The following is a 20,981-nucleotide window of genomic DNA, read 5'->3' on the forward strand; positions in this document are numbered from 1 at the left end:
GGCAATGGCCATTTACCCCAAAAAAGCTACACTTCCCAGCACCCTTAACTAACTGAAGTCCCCAGGAAAATTTGAGGGAGAGCCATGTGGCCATCGTGAGGCTGATAAAAGTTTGAATACTAACTGGAGCAGGAGGAGAAAGACTGAGAAAAACAATCGTTCACTTGAGAAGGAATCAGTGAGAGAAGAATTGGTTGCCTGTCTCCCACCCCCAGTTCTCATACAGTATCTTCTTGCAAACACTGTTGCTCCAGTCCCAAATGTTAATAGGATCTGGGGACAACTAACTTTGACTTTTGAATTCACCACAACTGGGACACCATAGCTGATAGCGTTAGGCTTTTAGATCAAAAGAAAATCTATATATGTATAAATGTAAAAGGTGGATGTTTGTGACCAATTGCCTTTCTCTGTAACCGCTTGACCAATTCCGTTGAAATTCGGACACAATGTTCCATGGCCATATGGGAGTTTTTGTACATACTTACATTGTACAGATAGCACACCTTTCACCGGTAAAAACGTGATTTTATGCAAAACAATATAGCGCCCTCCAGTGGACGTCAAACCCACAGACGTCATCTCATTTCACCACCACACCGTACCCACCCCTGCTCCCTCCTCCTCCTACAAACCACCATAGTAGATGCCCCCACCGCCTCCAGCTTGCACTGCTTCCTCCAGAGCTAGCCACCGCCTCCAGAGCAAGGCTGGCCGCAAAAGCCGACTCCACCACTGCCTCCAGAGGCACCCCGGCCCCAAAGCTTGCTTCCGACGCCTTCGCCCCCGCCTCGAAAGCCAGGCCGGGCCCAAAAGCCACCTCCGCCTCAAGCATTATGATATTCTACAACTTCAAAATGTCACCTTCTCTTACCTTTCTTTTCAATTTCACACACTAAGCCACAGCAACGCGTGGCCGGGTAAAGCTAGTTAAGGTAAATAAGTGAAAGGAAAGGAAAGCAAAACCACACATATGCACGTGTGTTTAAGTTTATGATTTCATGTGTTTTTATTGTGTGTGTCTACTACCCTGAACTCTCCATCCTGGTCCAGCACCATAACCACTATATCAAACTGTGTATCTGCAGGGGCAGAGCAAGGGGGTGGGGTTGGCCCGCCCCGGGTTCCAGGGGAGGGTGGTGACACTTTGGCCGGCCCCCCCCTACCCCATCCCACCGGGTGGGCCCCGAGCGGGCCATGCCGCTTTTCCCCCCTTTCAGTGGCTCTTTTTCAGCGTGAGGGGTGGGCCAGCGAGGAAGGGGCTTCATGCCAGTGACAAGCGTGACGCCCCCTCCTCACTGGCCCGCCCCTAGCGCCGAAAAAGAGCCGAGGGAAGGGGGAGGGAAGGGAAGCAGAGCAGGTGCATTGAAGCGTCTGCTTTGCTCTTCCCCCCTTTCAGCAGCTTTTCATGTGCGTCGTGACGTCACAACGCATGCGCCGTGCCTCCACACGGCCACCCCGGGTAGCGCAGAGGCTTCCTCCGCCGCTGTGTATCTGAAGGCGCATCAAATGCATGTTGGGTTTAAGTATAAAGAGCCCTGAGAAGGGAGAGCCGTTGGCACTTTTCCGCTGCCTGTGTGCACGGTTAGCATCCAGTCAGCATACTGAGCAAGATGACACAGTCTTTCCCCCTGCCACGGTAAAATTTTACTGTATTTCTATTTCAATTGTACTGGTTATTTTAAAATTTGCTGTCTCCACATATAAATTAGCACAAAGAATCACAGAATTGTAGAGATGGAAGGGACCCCAAGAGTCATCTAGTCCAACGCCCGGTAATGTAGGACTCTCAGCTAATGCATCTCTGACTTTCATGTACATTTTCATGTAAATTTCTGACCTACTGTTTTTGGTGATACAGAAATGGTCGATTTGCTCTGTCCAAATGCCCTCGCTTGTTTACTTATTCACAATTCCTGCTTCTCTTTGTTCCTTAATTCCTCCACATACTGTGACTTCTCTACAAACAATAACATTCCTCATTTCACCTTTCCCCCTTTCGGGGGTTAGATTTATTAATTTTGTAGCTACATGGCAGATCTTTGACATATATAAAGGTAAAGGGACCCCTGACCATTAAGTCCAGTCGTGGACGACTCTGGGGTTGCGGCGCTCATCTTGCTTTATTGGCTGAGGGAGCTGGCGTACAGCTTCCAGGTCATGTGGCCAGCATGACTAAGCCGCTTCTGGCGAACCAGATCAGCGCACTGAAACGCCGTTTACCTTCCTGCTGGAGCGGCACCTATTTATCTACTTGCACTTTGACGTGCTTTTGAACTGCTAGGTTGGCGGGAGCTGGGACCGAACAACAGGAGCTCACCCCGGCGTGGGGATTCGAACTACCAACCTTCCAATCGGCAAGCCCTAGGCTCTGTGGTTTAACCCACAGCGCCACAGTCCCATTAGTAATAACCTTGCATAGGCAAAGAGGGTCACACGTATAATGAAAACAGAATCTTCTCTTTTCCGTATTAAACCCCGATTCAGCATATACATTATGTTTATAACCCGATTCAGCATATACATTATGGTGGTGCTCTTCTTGGAGGCTGGATCTGCCACCCGAGGCAACTGCCTCACTTCGCCTCATGGGTGTGCCGGCCCTGCTGCCCAATCAACATACAACCATCTGCATGTATTATCAGTCTGGTTGATATCTGGCCAATCCTCCCGCCTCCAGCTTGGGGAATTGCTAGTTGTGAGCTGTGACGCCCTCTGCCACTCTTGAATGTTCTATATAATCTTACCCCCTAACACACACACCCTTATGCAGCTTAGTTCCCTTCCTCACCCAGCCACCCACATCATCACCTAAGTGAGAAGTCACCTGCGACTGTTTCATGCAACTGCTCTATAGCTCTAAAAGGGGGGGGAAAACCATTCATTGGTATTTTCTTCCATCAGCTTTTGTGGGGAGCACTGATTCCATTATGTTTGTACCAGAATGCCACCTGCTTTTATGTGGGCTCGAATTCTATATACCCTTCTCCGAGTGCATAAACTCCACAAACCCTTTCGTAGGAAAAATAATTGGAGAGAAAAACACGGGATAGGGTTCATCTGGGTCCGCCAAGTTCCCTATGCTGTCCTTGAAATCTTGCCCCTCCAGCCTGTTTTATAGGATTTGGTGCCACCCACATTAGATCGTGCTTCTTCCCATCACATTCAGTTGCGTCCTGCTGATCTGGGAGATCCTCTTGCGACAGAATAGGGCACTGTTGAAAGAGTGAAGGGATATCTTTTGCCAGCATTGAAAAGATCACTGATCTTTGTTAATAATTTAGAGACACACAGACACTCTCTAGTCTAGCTGAAGCTTCCACAATTGCACTGGGGGTGGCCGGGTGGGGGTGTGTGTGTGTGTGACTGCCAGTTGTATCTTTTCTTTTCCTTCACCAGATCTTAACCTAATTACAGTATTTGTAAGAATGGATTCCAAGTATCGCTTAATTTGTCCATGGCAAGTCTGCGTTTATATGCAAGTTGTTGATATGTTGTGAGCTTGTATGAGTATTCAATCCAGTCGTAGAAGGGAGCCACATTTTGACGGTTGTATCGTTGCTGAACCAAGGAAATGGCCCCGGAAATAATTGTCACCCTGTTTGGGAAGGCTTGCGGGTGGAGGAAGTGGAGAGGAACTCCCCCGACCAAGTCTGCATCACAAATGGAATGATTCCTTTATTCTCCAATGATAAACATTTACTGTTTTATTCATGTTCGGATGTTGATGGTGTTTCCTTTCACTATGATGCCTTCATTAATACAAAACAGAAAACAGAAAAACAGCAACACAAAATACACAAAACAGAAGCATTGCTGAATATTGGATTTCCCCTTCTTTGGAAACAACCGCAGACTTTTTCATATATAGAACTCTGGAAACTCCACGAACACAGGAACAAAGAAATTGAAACCTCCTTTCTGTGAACCTGAAATTTGTAAGCGGCCTTGTCTCTATTCCTTCCGACAATGAATAAGGTTCCACCACTTCTTGTACCTCACTATTCCAAACTAAATGAAAGGGTTTGGGGTTTTTTTTCCAATGAAAGGACAATTTGTCAGTCTTTGCCCTCCTTTTATACTTGCTTTATTGGAAAGTTTAGTCTTGTATGCCATGTCCCAAATTGAATCAGTGCTTAATTGGGGGGTGGGGCTGTCGCTGAGCCCTTACCAACAACAGAATCACACAAACCACAGATCAGGGTAGCAGTTGTGGTGCTGTTGACATCTCATCAGCCCCCAAACAACAGGAGGCCATGATCCAGATATGCCCCAAGAAAGACAACTTGCATGGGGCAGGGGGCGAGAGAAAGAAGAAATTGGTGGCTATATGGTGGCTTTTTTAATGTTTTGCCTCACATACCGTAACATTATTTGGCATGGGACACTCTCATGCCCGAATCAGACAGTGTCACAGAATGTCAGAATCCATCCATAACAAACTCCCCATAAGGAGGGGGGGCTGAACTCTTTCCACTCCCCTGCCAAAGGCACTTTTGCCAGACATTTCCCACCCATGTAAGAAACCTACACTGGGGGGTAAACAGCTGGGAGGTTTTTGGGGGGTGGGAGGGGGGGAGGAAGTCTAACGAGGGGGGTAGGAAGAGGGATCAGTACCTTCCTTCTTTCCTTCCACCTACTTCTCCCTTGCTTTAAAGGATTTGGCCCAACCAAGTGAGTTTTGCTGCTGTCAGATCTTGATTGCACCCCAAGGACAACCTCACCTCATTGCCCCACACTGAGCCAGGAGCAGACCCCCTCCCCAGAGAACGCAGCATTAGTGAAAATGAAGATGATGCTGTGAGAGTCGGCGTCAGAAAAGATCACCGATCTTTTTTTATAGTTCACACAGACATGGATCCTCTTGGACTGGAACTTCTCCAACTTAAAGGTTGTATTGTTAGTCCCAGGCAATGGACCCAGGGATATTCCAGGAGCCGTGGTTGGGTAATAATCGCCAGCAGAAGTTCGGACAATAGCCCAGATCCCAAGTCCAGCATTCAAATTGACAATATTGCATCCCCTTAAAGTCTCGTTGGCCACCCCCATGGCCCAGAACTTTTCACCCCCCACGTTCGCTATCCAGGAGTGGGTCCCAGAGGTGATTCTCTCAACTCCCATAACATAGGAACAACAAAGCAATTCATTGGGACCTCTGTATGAACCCCAGGGCAAGCTGGAATATGCTGATAGAACTAATTTGGGCATTGCCATGTCTTCACCTGCAAAAGGAAAGGAAAGGATTAGGGAGGCCCCCAAAGGGGTTAGCACCTACATCCAAGTTTTATGCAGCTCTGAGCTAGGAGGAGGCTTGAGAAGCCAATGTATTCCTGGGAAAGTATTCCCCCCCCCATAAAAATAAATTCAGAAGCAGAGGGAGAACCACTTGGGTAGGGCATTTGGTTTCATAGAATTATAGAGCTGTGAGTGACCCCCAACGGTCATCTACCTGCAATGCAGGTTTGTATGCAAACAGCATGGATAGCTCAGTTGGTTAGAGCGTGGTGCTGACAATACCAAGGTTGTAGGTTTGATCCCTGTATGGGGCAGCTGCATATTCCTGCATTGCAAGGGGGTTGGACTAGATGACCCTTGAAGTCCCTTCCAACTCTACAATTCTGTGATTCTATTATCTCTAGGTAGGGCAAGGAAAGGACCCTTGTATAAATCTCTGGAGAGCTGTTGCCAGTCACTAAGCTAGATGGGTGAAATGAGTTTGTATAAAGGCAGCTCTTGACTTCCTGTCATTAGGCATCACAGATTATCTGTTTGAGACATCAATCTGTGCACATGTACAGATGGAAAGGCGAGGGAAGCATGAAAGACACGCAGAGACAGATTTTGTTTCCTGACACCAAAACACAGCGGAAGTTTTCCATTCAGTGCCAAACCCTCCCATATCTCATCTGCAAAAATTGTTTAAAGATCTGCCAAACCTGGAAATGTACCTTTCTTTTCTTGCGGCCCAGAGAGCACAATGTCTAAGGAAGAAAAGCATTATGAGAAACGAGTTACTACTAATACTTGACTCCAGGGGTCATGCTTTAGATTTACAGTGCTTGAAACTGTGATCGTGCACACACACAAAAAGCTAATATTTAGCCAACATATTCAACCTTTGGCCCTCTTGCATCATTACCGTTAAGTGTTATGAAAAAAAGCAAGGTAGAGCTATAACCATTGCCAAATACAGACGGTTCGCTCAGCTTTTTAAAGAAAAGGTCCTGCACACAGAGCCCTCAAATGCTGATATTTCATGTATCTAATGGGAAATTCTAAATGTGAAAATCTAACCTTCCACGCACCTATTTTTCCTTCAGGCAGTCAATTCCCACCCACAGTTAGACTCGCAACAGGATCAGATGAGCTATATTTTCAAACCCACTTTCTAAAACTTAACACAATGACCCTTCGTTACCTCTGAATTCCTTCATGGCCGTCTCCAGAAAAAGATGCATTTTAGAGAACTTCTCAATTCGCTTTTTAAATCCAGGAGGAAAAGCTATTGGATCCACAGCTTTATTTTCATGGCACCTGGGAAGAAGCAAACGAAGTTTATTTACAATTCATCTCTTCGTTCTCTAGTCTCATCTCAGCAATTAGGGTGAAGAAGAAAAGTGGGAACAGCACAGATGCAGAGAGAGAGAGAGAGAGAAAGGGGGCAGGCAGCAGAATTATCTGCCCAATTACAAACACCTACTATACACTGAAAATGTTTCTATCATGAAATGGAAGAAGAAAAAAGGAGAAGAATAAAAAGTTTATGTATACTTTTCCATATAAAATTTACAGATGAGATATGATTATGTGTATATATATATATATTTCAGTCAAAAACCAGTAGAGAAGATAAAAAGAAAACAGAGCAGATACAACACAACAATACGTTAAGTATACTATTAAATGTAGAGTTAAAATCAATGTAAAATGTTAAAAAAAGTTTTAATTTTTTTTAAACTTTAACTCATTATTTTCAACTTTATTTAATCAATATAAAACAGTATTTTCATATAATCTGCCTACAATTTTAGATGTAGCCGCTGGTTAGCATACCCTATTTAAAATTATAAATAGGTCACAAATACCTAAAACATAAGGGAAACTGTGGTTTTTAGAATGCTGAATATTTCCCCCAAGCACAGAATGTACATTGCATCTAATAATAGCATCATTTTACCTTGGCTTTTGACACCTGGGATATGTATACTGTATTAGGGTTACTGTATATACTTGAGTATAAGCCTAGTTTTTCAGCACATTTTTTGTGCTGAAAAAGCTGCCCTCGGCTTATACTCGAGTGAGGCGGGCGGTGGGGGCGGCGAGAAAGAAGCCCTTTCTCTCCGCTCGTGCCGCCACCCGCTCTCCCCAGTCAACCATTCCTTAAGAAGTGTACAAGAACGGTGGTTCTTTACTCTCCCCAGGCAGCTTGTTCCATTCCTGAGCTGCTCACATAAATGCAAACTTTAGACCCCAGAAGGCAGAAAGCCTATCAGTTAAGGAAGTATTAAAACCCCACAGGTGCTCACTTTCCCTGGCTCCTGCTTAAACAGGACAGGATCCCAGCCTTCTCTGTATAACACAAGGGAAGATTGCGCTGTGGGTTAAACCACAGAGCCCTAGGGCTTGCCGATCAGAAGAATGGCGGTTCGAAACCCTGCGATGGGGTGAGCTCCACAGCAGCAAAGGAGGAAGAGGAAGGAGCGGCCCGAAGGGCTGCTTTCGGGCTGCTTGTTCCTCCTCCTCCTCCTCCTCCTCCTCCTCCACAGCGGCAAAGGTGAACCGGCTTATACTCAAGTCAATAAGCTTTCCCAGGTTTTTTGTTGGAAAATTAGGTGCCTCGGCTTATATTCGGGTCGGCTTATACTCGAGTATATACGGGGTAATATCATATTTTGAGATTGTTGTAGCCTGCCCAGGAAGTGAAGGGCAAGTAAGAAATCTAATAAATCACCATAATTATCTGCTCTGAAATCAAGTTTACAGTAGGTGGAGGAACACCATCACTTATTCCCCTAAAATAAACATTTTATGTGCATTCTCCCTTCCCCAATACAATAGTTTTCCATCAAAGCTGCATCACAGGATTTCAGGAAATCTGCAATCCAACGAACAACTGTATTCTGATTAGCATATTTGTCTGTGAACCGTGAATTATATTGGCACATGGTTTTAGGTGAAGCAATCTGAACTCTCTTCGGAGATACAGGCGATTCATATCAGCCCACTGCGTGTAACAGAGCCATGTACCTTTGCAGGGTGCTTCTGATATCCTGGAAGGGAAAAGAGTTAATAAGATTAATTCAGCCTCTTGCACCAGTCTTCTCCGACATATCGGACAGATGGAAACTTCCTATCGCATGGTCCCATACTTCCCCGATCCCATATCCTCTATTGTCTCCTCACTAAGCTGCGGATTCGTCTGCTTATTGGGGACGGAGGGGGGTGGAAGCTTGAGATAAGGTTGCCCTATTGCAAGAATCCAGACATTAATTGAGCTTTTGGGGGGCAATCGCCCGCTGAACCTGAGCCGCCAGCACACAAACACAATTTTTAAAAAACTACAGAAACCCAGACATTTGCTTCTAAATTCGAGAATCCCCCCAGATGTAGGGCCCCCCAAAAGCAGACATGTCTGGAATTTCCAGGATGCATGGCAACCCTACCTTGAGACTGAGAGGGGAGCTCCCTGCCCCGGAACCTCCCCCAGTTATGCTTCTTCCTGAAATGCTGGCAAATGGCACACCTGGGATCTTTTGCCAACTCTAAGTGATCCCAGGCTATGCTCTGCTACTTGCTCCCACCAGCCTGAGAGCAGATGTCAACCTGCTACTGCTGACGATGTATATTACTCTACACACAACCGCAAGGGCATGTTTGAATTGGATAGAGGGAGAACTCAGCTGGCCAGTGTTGCTGGTGCCATTGCCAGTGTTAGCATAAAAACTCCCTGGATCCATTGTAATCTGGCAGGCTTCAGCCATACTGGAGGAACAGCTTTGCCTGCAAATTTCATCCACTTCTATCAAACCTGAATCATGCAGTTTGATGACGCTCCAAATCATAGTTTTGAACAAAATGTGTGACCCTACTATGAATATTTCTATAAACCAACAGACAGAGCAGTTGGAGGTACAATCCTTCCCTGCAAGACAACCTGGACTATTTAACTGTGCCAACTCTTACCTGCAAGAATTCAGTCGCTGGCTGTTTCTGTTTCTCCTCCAGCTCCTTAATAAGGTCATCAATAGAGGACATTTCCTTAGAGAGTTTTGCAATATGTTGGTCCCCACAGGATTTAATCCCACCATCCAGTTCATTCAATTGAGCCAGCAGGAGGCGCTCTTGTTCTTCCAGAAACTGGTGTAATTGCTTGAAATCGGCCACGATTTTCTGCCTCTCCGATTCCGTCCGCTTCTGTAATGAGAAAGTCAGAGCCAATCAAATATATTTAGGTGCTTCCCTGATTTCATGTACGCAAACTGACTGGGACAGTGCACTGGCAATGGGACAGCACTTCCTCCACAACTGAAGAGAGTAGGCAGACGGCCTTAGGGGAATCAGTGCAGACTGCGTGGCTCTGCTCCACACCCATAATGATGTTAGATGTTACCGTATTTTTCGCTCCATAACGTGCACTTTTTTCCTCCTAAAAAGGAAGGGGGGAAGTCTGTGCGCATTATGGAGCGAGGGCACTGGGCGCTGCTTCTTCGCCAGAGCAGGGATCGCCAGCCGCTTTTCTTTCCACACACCCCCCCCCGGGCACTTTTTCCCCCCTGGTGGTTGTCGCCTTGCAGGATTTTTGGCGGGTGGTGGAACTGAACATTTGCATGTACATTTGCCATTCTCTCGACTTCTGTGGCTTTATTTGTTCATCAATAAAATCCCTTTTCCTGTATCAGATGGATCTGTGAGTTCTTATGTAAACAAACTGTGTTGGCCAGTGGGTGGGTATACAGAGTTAAAGGAAACAGCAACACTGAGAGAGAAAAAGTGGAATGAAGGGATACTTTTTGGAGATACAGTGTTCAAGTTTATAACCCAAGCGTAACAGGTTTTCCTTGAGGTTCAGAGTTTTATTACTGGTACATTTGTATCCCCTTTCAGGCAAGATTTGACACCCTATTGTTGTGTTATCAGTTGTTAATGAGGCATTAGGAGATCTATTGGTAGTTTAATGAGGCATGCAGAGGGCTCCATTTGGGCACGGCCACAAGGAAGGCTAGTCTCTCTTCATTTGTTAATGACAGTGATGATGGTTCTTAATGCCACTGTTGACTGCTGTTCACTTTACATGGTTGAAATATTATGCTGATATACCAGTTGTTTATTAAATATGGTAGTTTAGTACAACATTTGATTCAGAATATTTTTTTTCTTGTTTTCCTTCCCTAAAAACTAAGTGTGCGTTATGGTCCGGTGTGCGTTATGGAGCGAAAAATACGGTACTTCTTTCTTTCTGATGGTGGAGCCTGGCTAAAGTGGGAAGAAAAAGAAGGGGTGGCTTTCCTGGGTTCATTCCTTTTTAAAGGATTAATGGGAGAGCTGACCTATTTTTTTCACTCTGGGGCAGCATTCATCCTTGGCTTAGCTTCCAAAGCTTGCATGCCAGCAGTGGCTGTGGTCAAATGTGAATGTGGCCACCCTACTCTCTCAAAGGCACATAGCCTCCTGCCAGCTTATTCCTGTCAATCAGCTAGAGTTTTTGCCTTTTCTATACACATCTAGTGATCAACCCAATGTCCAGGGAAGCAGCATTTATATCACCAGCAGGGTGCTGGGCTATATGGACACAAGTGTCGTTGTGGTCTAAACCACTGAGCCTCTTGGGCTTGCTGATCAGAAGGTCGGTGGTTTGAATCCCCACAATGGAGTGAGCTCCTGTTGCTCTGTCCCAGCTCCTGCCAACCTAGCAGTTCAAAAGCACACCAGTGCAAGTAGATAAATAGATACCGCTGCAGCAGGAAGGTAAAAGGTGTTTCCGTGCGCTCTGGTTTCTATCTGGTTTCCCTTGCGCCAGAAGCTTTTCAGTCCTGCTGGGCACATGACCCAGAAAGCTGGCTGAGGACAAACGCCAGCTCCCCTGGCCTGAAAGCGAGATGAGCGCCGCAACCCCATAGCTGCCTTTGACTGGACTTAACCTTCCAGGGGTCCTTTACCTTTCCCTTACCTGCTGGGCTATGCTTTTCCTATTTCTATTTTTTCTCTTCCCACTGCTCAAGCTAGTGGCAACTTGGATGGGCAGAAAAAAAATTGTTGTGGGTCGGGTAGATCAGGCATTTAAATGTGGGACTAAACCCAGGACACTGTGCAAGTGAGGCACAGGCCCCACCTCTGTGTGGGATGTTGAAGATACCGTCAGATCCAATAATTCATGTTTTGCTAGCTAGGCACATGATGGGAGACGAAGCACAGAGTTTTCCTGTAAGTTTGCTAGAGAGGACTTTGTGAGAGACGCTCCCACTGCCTGCCTGGGTAACTTTTTCTTTCTGCTCTTCATCACCATGCCAGCAACATGAGAGCATCTGCTAAGTCTGAGCTCCATGCTCAGGCTCCATTTTTAAGCTAGAAGAAGAAGAAAAAGAGTTTGTATTTGATATCCCGCTTTATCACTACCCGAAGGAGTCTCAAAGTGGCTAACATTCTCCTTTCCCTTCCTCTCCCACAACAAACACTCTGTGAGGTCAGAGGGGCTGAGAGACTTCAGAGAAGTGTGACTAGCCCAAGGTCACCCAGCAGCTGCATGTGGAGGAGCGGAGACGCGAACCTGGTTCCCCAGATTACAAGTCTACTGCTCTTAACCACTACACCACAATTGTAACTGAATGACCATTTTAAGCCTGCCTGACAAACCTGCTGTATCTGTTACTCTTCAGCAAGTATTCCGAGCATGTAAATGTTATATGTACTTTTTATGAGATGTTGTTGTTATTTTAAGGTTTAAAAAAGGGAGAAACACCAGGAAAATCCAGCCTGCCTTAAAGCACTCTGGATTACTTAAAACTTAAAGGCTAAAAGTAGCCTATCTAAGCTTCCCTTCTAAGCTGCAAAATGATGCACTCTACTGAAATCATAAATGTGAGGAAGGGAGGGTAATATCTAATAGATATATCCAGGGCTTTTTAAAATGTGGAACTCACCGAAACTCAGTTCTGGCACCTCTCAGGTGGGCACCATTGCCATTATAGGAGAACAAGGGAGGCAATTTTGGTGAGTTCTGGCACCTCTTTTTTTTCTAGAAAAATAGCTCTGAATAAATAGCATCTATCCACATCCCAACGCTCACATCCCATACTTACTAAGGCCTTAGCCTGTAAGTATAACATACTGGAGCCTCTATAGTTGAGTACCTACCAGCAGCTTCTGGCTTTCAGCCTCCCCACTCAGTTTAGAAGCCAGAATTTCCTCTTTCTGTTTGTTCAGGAATTCCAAATGACCCTGGATTTTACTCTGAAAAAAGGAGGCATTTGAGTTCATTGTTGGGACAGAGATTTTTTTTTTAAAAAAAAGTATATGCAATGTCAGTTCAAGGCTCTTAAGTACACAAAGACAGAGGAGAGTCGGGGACATTGATGGGGAACCTCAGGCACAGTGGCTCAAGACCTCTCTGTCTGATCCTCGGGACTCTCTCTAGGCCCCAGGCCACCCTCCCCACTGTTCATGCTATGCTTCTGAATTATTTTGCCCAGCTAGAATGCGTCCTTGAACTCTTGATAATAATATCCATTGCCTGCCTGGCTGGAGGATTGTGAGGGGGTGTGCAGAAACTAGAGTGCTACACAGAGGTAAAATGTTTGTTACCCTACCCACTCTTGCCTCTGCCCCCCCCCAGCATGGGGCACCTTGCCTAGGAAAGCACACAGCCCTGAGGAGACAAGGGCACATTTCCCTCTGGCAAAACCATTCACACAGGGTGCCAAGCAGCTGGTGAGGGATATGGACTAGGGAGTGAGGGTTTGGCTGAGGAGTGTCCCAAGGGGCACACAGGGAGGCTTAGAGGGCTACATTTGGCCCCCAGCGCCAAAACGATTCCCCACCCCTTTTCTTAAAAAATTACACAAAGAGAACCGACAATGTTGTTTGAGGAGGTAAGCTTAAAGGCATGCCATCTTCAGAGATTTGTTAATCAGCATACAGTCATGCCTTGGATCTTCAACAGCTTAGTAGCCGAACAAATCGACTCCTCAACGCTGCAAACCCAGAAGTAGGTGTTCTGGTTTGCGAATGTTTTTTGTAAGTCAAACGTCCGGCGCAGCTTCCACTGCTTCTGGTTGAGTGCAGGGAGCTCCTGCAGCCAATCAGAAGCTGCGCATTGATTTTCGACAGTTCCGGGAGTCGAACGGACTTCTGGAACTGATTAAGTTTGACAGCCAAGGTAGCACTGTATTAAGGTTCTCCCCCCCTTTATGCTACAGGGCACAGAACAGAGTATTTTTAAGCAATGTGTTTACAAAGAGCCTGGCAAGAAGGAAGCAAGGTGCCTTTAAAAAAAAACCACAAGCATTTGTGCGGGGGCATATGCAAAACAAATATCCTTGCAAGACGCCGCGTCCCCCAATTTACTTATTTCATGAAATTTATACACCACTTGGTTCATACCCTCCAACATTTCTCCGATTAAAATAGGGACATCCTATTCCATACCCTCCAACATTTCCCCAGTGAAAACAGAGGCACCCCCTCCAACATTTCTCTGGTGAAAATAGGAATGTCCCGATTGCAGAAAACAAAACAAACCCTTTAAGCAGTTTTTATTAAAAAAAAAATTAAAGCTGCTATGGTAGCTTTCTCGGCCCTTGGGATGGGGAAAGGCGAAGACTATGAAGATGGGCACAATGCAACCCTCCTTCAAACTTTCCACAGGTGTTCAGTGGCGGAGGAACCCTCTCCGTCACCTGGGGCAGTACGCCGAGGGGCATGGCGAACCACGTGGCAGCCTGATCGGACGACCGTATGGACCCCACGCATGAGCAGCACCCATACTGACTGCGTGCACGCTGTTCACCGTGAGTAGGATCGTCCTACTCACAAGTAGGACCCTGACAAAGACACATGCCCAACTGGCATGTTCTCTCCCTCCCGGTCGGGAGCTTCAAAAGCTTTCTCCAGCCTGAACATCACAGCGACTGATACCAAGAAGCATCAGCACACTTATGTAACCTGCAGAGTATTAGCAGTCCACGTAACAAACTCAAGAGCACAGCATTCTGGCTAATCTACTTTATTTACATATAATACACGTGGAGCATTCCGACTCAGCTCCTTCCTCTTTCTCATCTGACAGCAAAGAGAAAGAAACAAAGGACAATAGTCCCACATCACGGAACACAGTAATACAAAACATCCTGTCTCCGTCACTTCCCACTATGTGGGAATGAAAACATACATCGTCATGTGATAGAAAACAATCCCATGACTGCAAACACAGAGCAAGAATCCTAACACACAGCTGGGGGGAGGCAGTGGCCCATCTTGTCACACACACCCCAGGGTGGCACCCAGGGCAGCCTGCCCCCTCCACCCCCCCCCCTTCGTACACCACTGCAGGTGTTCACAATATTGAGCGCATAGCATGAGCATGTGGTTGGAGGCAGCAGGATTATGATAACAGTGGCTGGAAACTGAAGGAAGGAAGAGTGTTTGTACTCAGTTTCCTACTCCAGGGCTTCCCATAAGCATCTTGTCTGGTTGACCAGTGTAAGAACAGGATGCAGGATTAGATGGTCCCTTGGCTCCATTCAGTAGGACTCTCCTTATGTCCTTACAGCATTTGCTTGGGATGCTCAATGAGGCTCAAGACACTTTTAGGGGAAGTAGCTGGATGGGGCTCCCATTCCTCATGGCCTCCCACCTTCCATCTCCTACCTGATACGCTTCAAAGGCCTCCTCCTTTGGGATCACCTTGTGCTCCCTGTGCTCCTTGGATTTGTCGCATACCACACAGATGGGAGCTTGGTCATCTTCGCAGAAGAGTTTCAGGGGCTCCTGGTGTCTCTCGCAAACCCTTCCCAGCGCTTCCGCCCCTCTGGCCATCTGAAGGCTGAATTTCTTGGCTATTTCCACAATGCTCGCCAGTTGCCGGTTGGGCCTGATATTCCTTTGCTGGCAAGGTTCGCTGCACTGGGGGCAAGAAGCATCTCTGTCAGGTTCTCCCCAGGCCCGGGTGATGCATGCTTGGCAGAAAATGTGGCCGCATTCTATGATCACTGGGTCTTTGAAATACTCCAGGCAGATGGGGCATGTCGTTTCCTCGCAGAGGTTCTGGACTGGGTTGTCTTCTGCCATTGTGTCTCCCTGAAATGGTAACAAAGGCTTTAGTTTCCCTTTTCTAATTTCGCAACACTGGACGGGCAGTTCCCTCCCATCGAAAGAATGCGTTGATAAACCTTTATTGGGTAAGCAGAAATTTACTTAATTTCATACTAAAAATGGGTTAATGCTGCAAGCTGAAATGGACTGTTCTCTGAAATTCCAAATGTGATAGCAAAATGATAACAATAATAATAGCAGCATAGGAAACCCTATGCTTTTGAATTATGGTGCTGGAAGAGACTCGTGAGAGTCCCATGGACTGAAAAAAGATCAAACTTATCCATCCTTAAAGAAAACAGCCCTGAGTGCTCACTGGAAGGACAGATCCTGGAGTTGAGGCTCCAGTACTTTGGCCACCTCATGAGAAGAGAAGACTCCCTGGAAAACACCCTGATGTTGGGAAAGATGGAGAGCACAAGGAGAAGGGGACGACAGAGGATGAGATGGTTGGACAGTGTTCTCGAAGCTACTAACATGAGTTTGGCCAAACTGCGAGAGGCAGTGGAGGATAGGCGTGCCTAGCATGCTCTGGTCCATGGGGTCACAAAGAGTTGGACACGACTGAACGACTGCACAACAACAACAAGGAAACCCTAGACAACATTAAAATAGAAGCCATGTTGGCCCCTAAGAAAAATCCCACAAGCCCTAATAGGAGGGGTGCTTTTTATCAGGCTGCAAGTTTTGGAAACTCTTCATCAGGCAACATGGTAAACAAAGTGGGAAGAGTTAATTCCCAGTGAGAAAATTAAAAGTATTGAAAACAGCTTCCGAGTTCAGTCCATATTCAGTTGCTTCAGAGAGCATAGGGAGAGGAAGCAAAGAGTCAAAAAGTCAACTTAGAATTTACCCGTTAGTAGACAAATGGAGAAAAATTACAAGCATTCATTTGAAACAGTGAAAACATGATGCAGAACAAACAGCACCTCATATATAAAACACAAGTACAATACAATGGATTAAGCCATTACAATGGGGCTACGACAAAACTTTGAATAGCAGAAACCTATAACTATTTACATCAGTGGTTTAAGGCACCTAATAAAGCATGGGTGTAAAATAAAACATAAGGAAGCAATTCCCCTTCTGCCCCCCCCCCAGTTCAGCTAACCTAAGAGCAGGAACAGTAAGTACCGGTAGGTTTCTATTATCCCTAGGACTGGAAGAGTTTTTTTTAAACAAAAAATAATAATAATTCAGGAAGCAATGCCTAAATAAATTATTGTAAATTGGGAATGTATTGATAAAAAGATCCATCAGACTTATTCTGTTTTTGTCCCCACTGATTCCTATTGGAAGATTGCCCAGGCAAAAATCACCCATGAGGATCAAGGACAAGGTGGAGGGAATCCGCTCCAATAAATACCCTAATTGTATCAAAAGTAGAATGAAAAGGGAAATCTCCCTATCCTCCCCCCCAAAAAAACACCAAGCTAGCACATCTTCTACATTCATGAGAGATGCCATATGTCGGGGACAACAGTGTAGCTTAAAGGCTGGTTAAAAAGGAAACAAGAATAGGATACGGTATAGACAGATGTGCGAGACAAAGTGCTTTGAATGAACCGAGTTGCCACCCTGCTCCTAAAACACTCGTATTTATTTGTAAATTTACTCACCTTCCTTCTACAAACACCATCACACACACACACACCCTGCCCTTCTTTTCTACTCTTCCTTCTTAACTATCTCCCCCACCTACCTGAACTCTTCTTATTCCTAACAAAATTAAAAATTAAAAAAATCCTTCCAGTAGCACCTTAGAGACCAACTAAGTTTGTTCTTGGTATAAACTTAGTTGGTCTCTAAGGTGCTACTGGAAGGATTTTTTTATTTTTTTATTTTTTATTTTGTTTTCACTATGGCAGACCAACACGGCTACCTACCTATAACTCTTCTTGTTCCTGTTTTCTCCTTTTTTTCTGGGAGCTTATCTTCTTCCCAAAAGAACCCCCTGGAAAGTGACCCAGGGCTGCTCTGCACCAACTAATCTGTAGCCCTTTGAAATGCTACACCTCTCTCTGTGACATGCGAAGGCAAAGTATAGCCTGAACTCAACTGGGGCTTGCTTCTGAAGTGAAATGGCTGGGCTCAGGCTAGAAAGCTCATCCCAGGTGCTAAGCTTGGTGATTGGGTGCAAGATCAGGTTTCCACCTGGGGGATTCAGCTGTGGCTTCTGATAAGGGAGGGAGAAAAGGAGGGCTGGACTTTGACTCCTCAGCAACTACAAACATCTGCAGGGGAAGATGGGGCAGAAGCTGCCTGCTCTCCACCCCTTTGTTGATTCCCGTATGTGATCACAGAGCGGCTGTGAGCTCTCTTGCTCTCAGGAAAACAACCATATTGCTGGGTTAAAGGAGCTTCCTCACCCACAAACCTCACTGTGTATGTTGTTGCAGGGCTGCCAGCTTGAATAAAATATTGGGGGCACAGTAAGCCCCACCCATAGCTGTCAACTTTTCCCTTTTCTTGCGAGGAATCCTATCCGGAATAAGGGAATTTCACTTAAAAATAAGGGGAAAGTTGACAGCTATGGCCCCACCCCACATAATCACATCTCTCTCTCTCTCTCTCTCTCTCTCTCTCTCTCACTCACACACACACACACACACAATTTCAATGGCAATATCCATCAATTGGGGGTGGGGCTGGCCCTCTCAAATATTTTATAGAGGGGTGCAAAGGTCTAAACCACTGAGCCTCTTGGGCCTCTAGAAGTTGGCTCCTATGTGTTGTTGTACAAATACAATTGAGGTTCAAGACCCCCTCATGGGCCGCTAAGCAGCCGGAAAAGTCAGGGACTACCACAACCGAGAAAAGGAAGGGCAAGGCAGCTGATCCTGTTTATTCTGTTGCAGCTGGGTTCTCCGCAGGTGAGCAGCATAGAACCCGTTACAAAGGTAACTTGGAGCTTTTTACACCTTAGGTTTTGGGTGGTATAAAGTGACACAAGTTTGCCAAATTACACTTAAAATGGGGCATGTTTTGGCTACATGGGAAAGGGGTGCAAAAAGGTTAGCATGAGTGCAAAGCAGAGGTGCAGTGCGCAGGAATGTTTACACTTGACAAGGTTACACCAGTGTGACAATATGAAGAGGTTTGGGGAGGCAGAGCTGATAGCCGGATTGCAGAAACAAGAGAGTCGAGGACCGGCATTCCGATGTGGCCCTGTCGCGGTTAGCAAACTATTTTGAACTTGAGGTTTTTTGTCTTTACAGAATGAAATGGGATTAAGACTTGAGGCAACAAACCCCCCCCCCTTTTATTTATTGGACAGACAAGCGGACAACAATCTCACGGCTTCCGGGATAAAGAAGGAATGCAGCTGCAGGAGATTATAATGGGGGCGACTCTTGCCTTAAGGTAAGAAAGATTCCATCAACGGTGTCTCCGAAAAAATTTACACATCACTTGGGAAGACAGGCGAACTAATGCCAGTGTACTGAAAGAGGCAATGATCACCAGTGTCAAAGCAATGATTTGTCAATATCAACTTCATCGGACTGGTCATGTTGTGTGGATGCCTGATGATTGTCTTCCAAAGCAACTACTCTATTCCGAACTTAAAAATGGAAAGCGTTTTAAAGACTCTCTCAAGGCAAATCTAATTTTTTTTAGTATAAACACCGACAACTGGGAAACACTGGCCTGCGAGCGCTGCAATTGGAGAACAGCCTTTACCAAAGGTGTCATGGACTTTGAAGACGCTTGAACTCAGGAAAAAGGAGAGAAACATGCTAAGAGGAAGACACGCTTGGCAAACCCTCACCGTGATCAACTCCCGCCTGGAAACCTCTGTCCCCAGTGTGGAAGGATGTGTGCATCCAGAATTGGCCTCCACAGTCACTCATGGAGCAACTGTTAAAACCATTACAGGTGGGTAGCCGTATTGGTCTGCCATAGTCAAAACAAAATAGAAAATTCTTTCCAGTAGCACCTTAGAGACCTCTAAGGTGCTACTGGAAAGAATTTTCCTCTAAGGTGCTACTGGAAAGAATTTTCTATTTTGTTTTGTTAAAACCGTGTTTATGGACGACAATCTTACTCAGCTACGAGTGATTGCCAAAGAACTTTCTGTGTTTTAAATTCTGAAACATTTGATTTGTGGTTGATAGTCGATCTTCTTGTTCATTCCACATCTGCAGTGGTGGTGTTCCTGTTCTGCTCTCTAAAAGAAACAAGTTAGGTTCTTAAACCAAGCTGAACTGCAAGGAAGACAACGTTCAAGTGATGGCACTTGGCAGGTGCCCCCTAAAATGTAAGTGAGCAAATAAACACTGAACATAGAAGCCTCCATAGCATCTCAGGAAAGATTAGAGGGTGAGGAAGAAGAACGGAAAGGATGAGAAACACAGAGAGCATTGTCTCCTCAGGTGATCTGTCTGAAAGGCAAAAGTGGGTGGGCTGAGAATTTTTGGATTTTACTGCTAATCTGGGCTGGTTTGGTTGGCTGCAGGTTCTGCCAGTGATCACTGCTCTGTGAGGATGCATTTGAGCCCTGCCCTCCTCGCTCTGGCTTATCAGGAAAGGAAAAGATCATATTGCAGCTTGCGCTTGAAAAGTGAAACTGGAAGGTGTTTAGTCTGATGCTGGAGGGTGAGTCAGCCGTTGCAGCTGCGAGTCCCCATCATGGACTCCTGCGATGAATTCACATGTCCCATTTGCCTGGATTCCTTCAAAGATCCTGTGACCATAGACTGCGGCCACAATTTCTGCCATGCCTGCCTCACTCAGTACTGTAGGGCGTCTGGCAAAGACATCCCTTGCCCCCAGTGCCGAGAAATAGTTCAGCAGAGGAACTTCAGGCCCAACCGGCAGCTGGCTAACATCATAGAAACGGTCAAGAGTCTGCAGAAGACTAAGCGGGGGGTATGTGCAAAGCATCAGCTGCCCCTGAATCTCTTCTGCAAGGAAGACGCCGCCCTCGTCTGCTTGGTGTGTGACAGGACCAGGCAGCACAAGCATCACGTTGTGGTGCCGGCGGAAGACGTTGCCTCAGAGTACAAGGTAAGAAATGGTCACGTTTGATAGGTACCAGGAGCAAACATCCTTTTTTTCCCTTTAGAGGGTTCCGTAAGGCAGGGGTTCCAACTTGAATAAAAATTTGGGGTTGCCCAGGTAAGCCCTGGCCTACTTAATCGATCGCAAGATGCAGCACACACATACCATTTGAATGGTGATGCCCATCGACTTTTTTTGGGGGGGGGATTTAGCCCCCTCAGATATTTTATAGGAGTTGGCTGCTGTGCTGTAGGAAGCAGACTTGGCCTCCTTTTGGCATTGCTGGAGGAGCATTTTGGGAACTGTATACAGTATGTTGTCTTGATTTCAGCTTTTGATTTATCTAATCTACAGGTGAAACTCAAAAAATTAGAATATTGTGGAAAGGTTCATTTCTTTCAGTAATTCAACTTAAAAGGTGAAACTAATATGTGAGATAGACTCATGACATGCAAAGCGAGATGTGTCAAGGCTTTATTTGTTATAATTGTGATGATTATGGCGTACAGCTGATGAGAACCCCAAATTAACAATTTTAACTTTGGGGTTTTCATCAGCTGTGTGCCATAATCATCACAATTATAACAAGCAAAGGCTTGACATATCTCGCTTTGCATGTCATGAGTCTATCTCATATATTAAACTCCAGTAGCTAATGAAAACAATTGCTT

At 45.8% G+C, this 20,981-nt stretch overlaps 1 protein-coding gene across 1 annotated transcript in view; it reads right to left on the bottom strand.

Moving 5' to 3' along the window:
* Positions 1-20,981, bottom strand: part of LOC117042396 (oocyte zinc finger protein XlCOF6-like) — a 449,944-nt gene that overhangs the window by 64,415 nt on the left and 364,548 nt on the right. The window lies entirely within an intron of this gene.

The sequence above is a fragment of the Lacerta agilis genome, chromosome 2 (assembly GCF_009819535.1).
Source record: "Lacerta agilis isolate rLacAgi1 chromosome 2, rLacAgi1.pri, whole genome shotgun sequence".
Lineage (NCBI taxonomy): Eukaryota > Metazoa > Chordata > Lepidosauria > Squamata > Lacertidae > Lacerta > Lacerta agilis.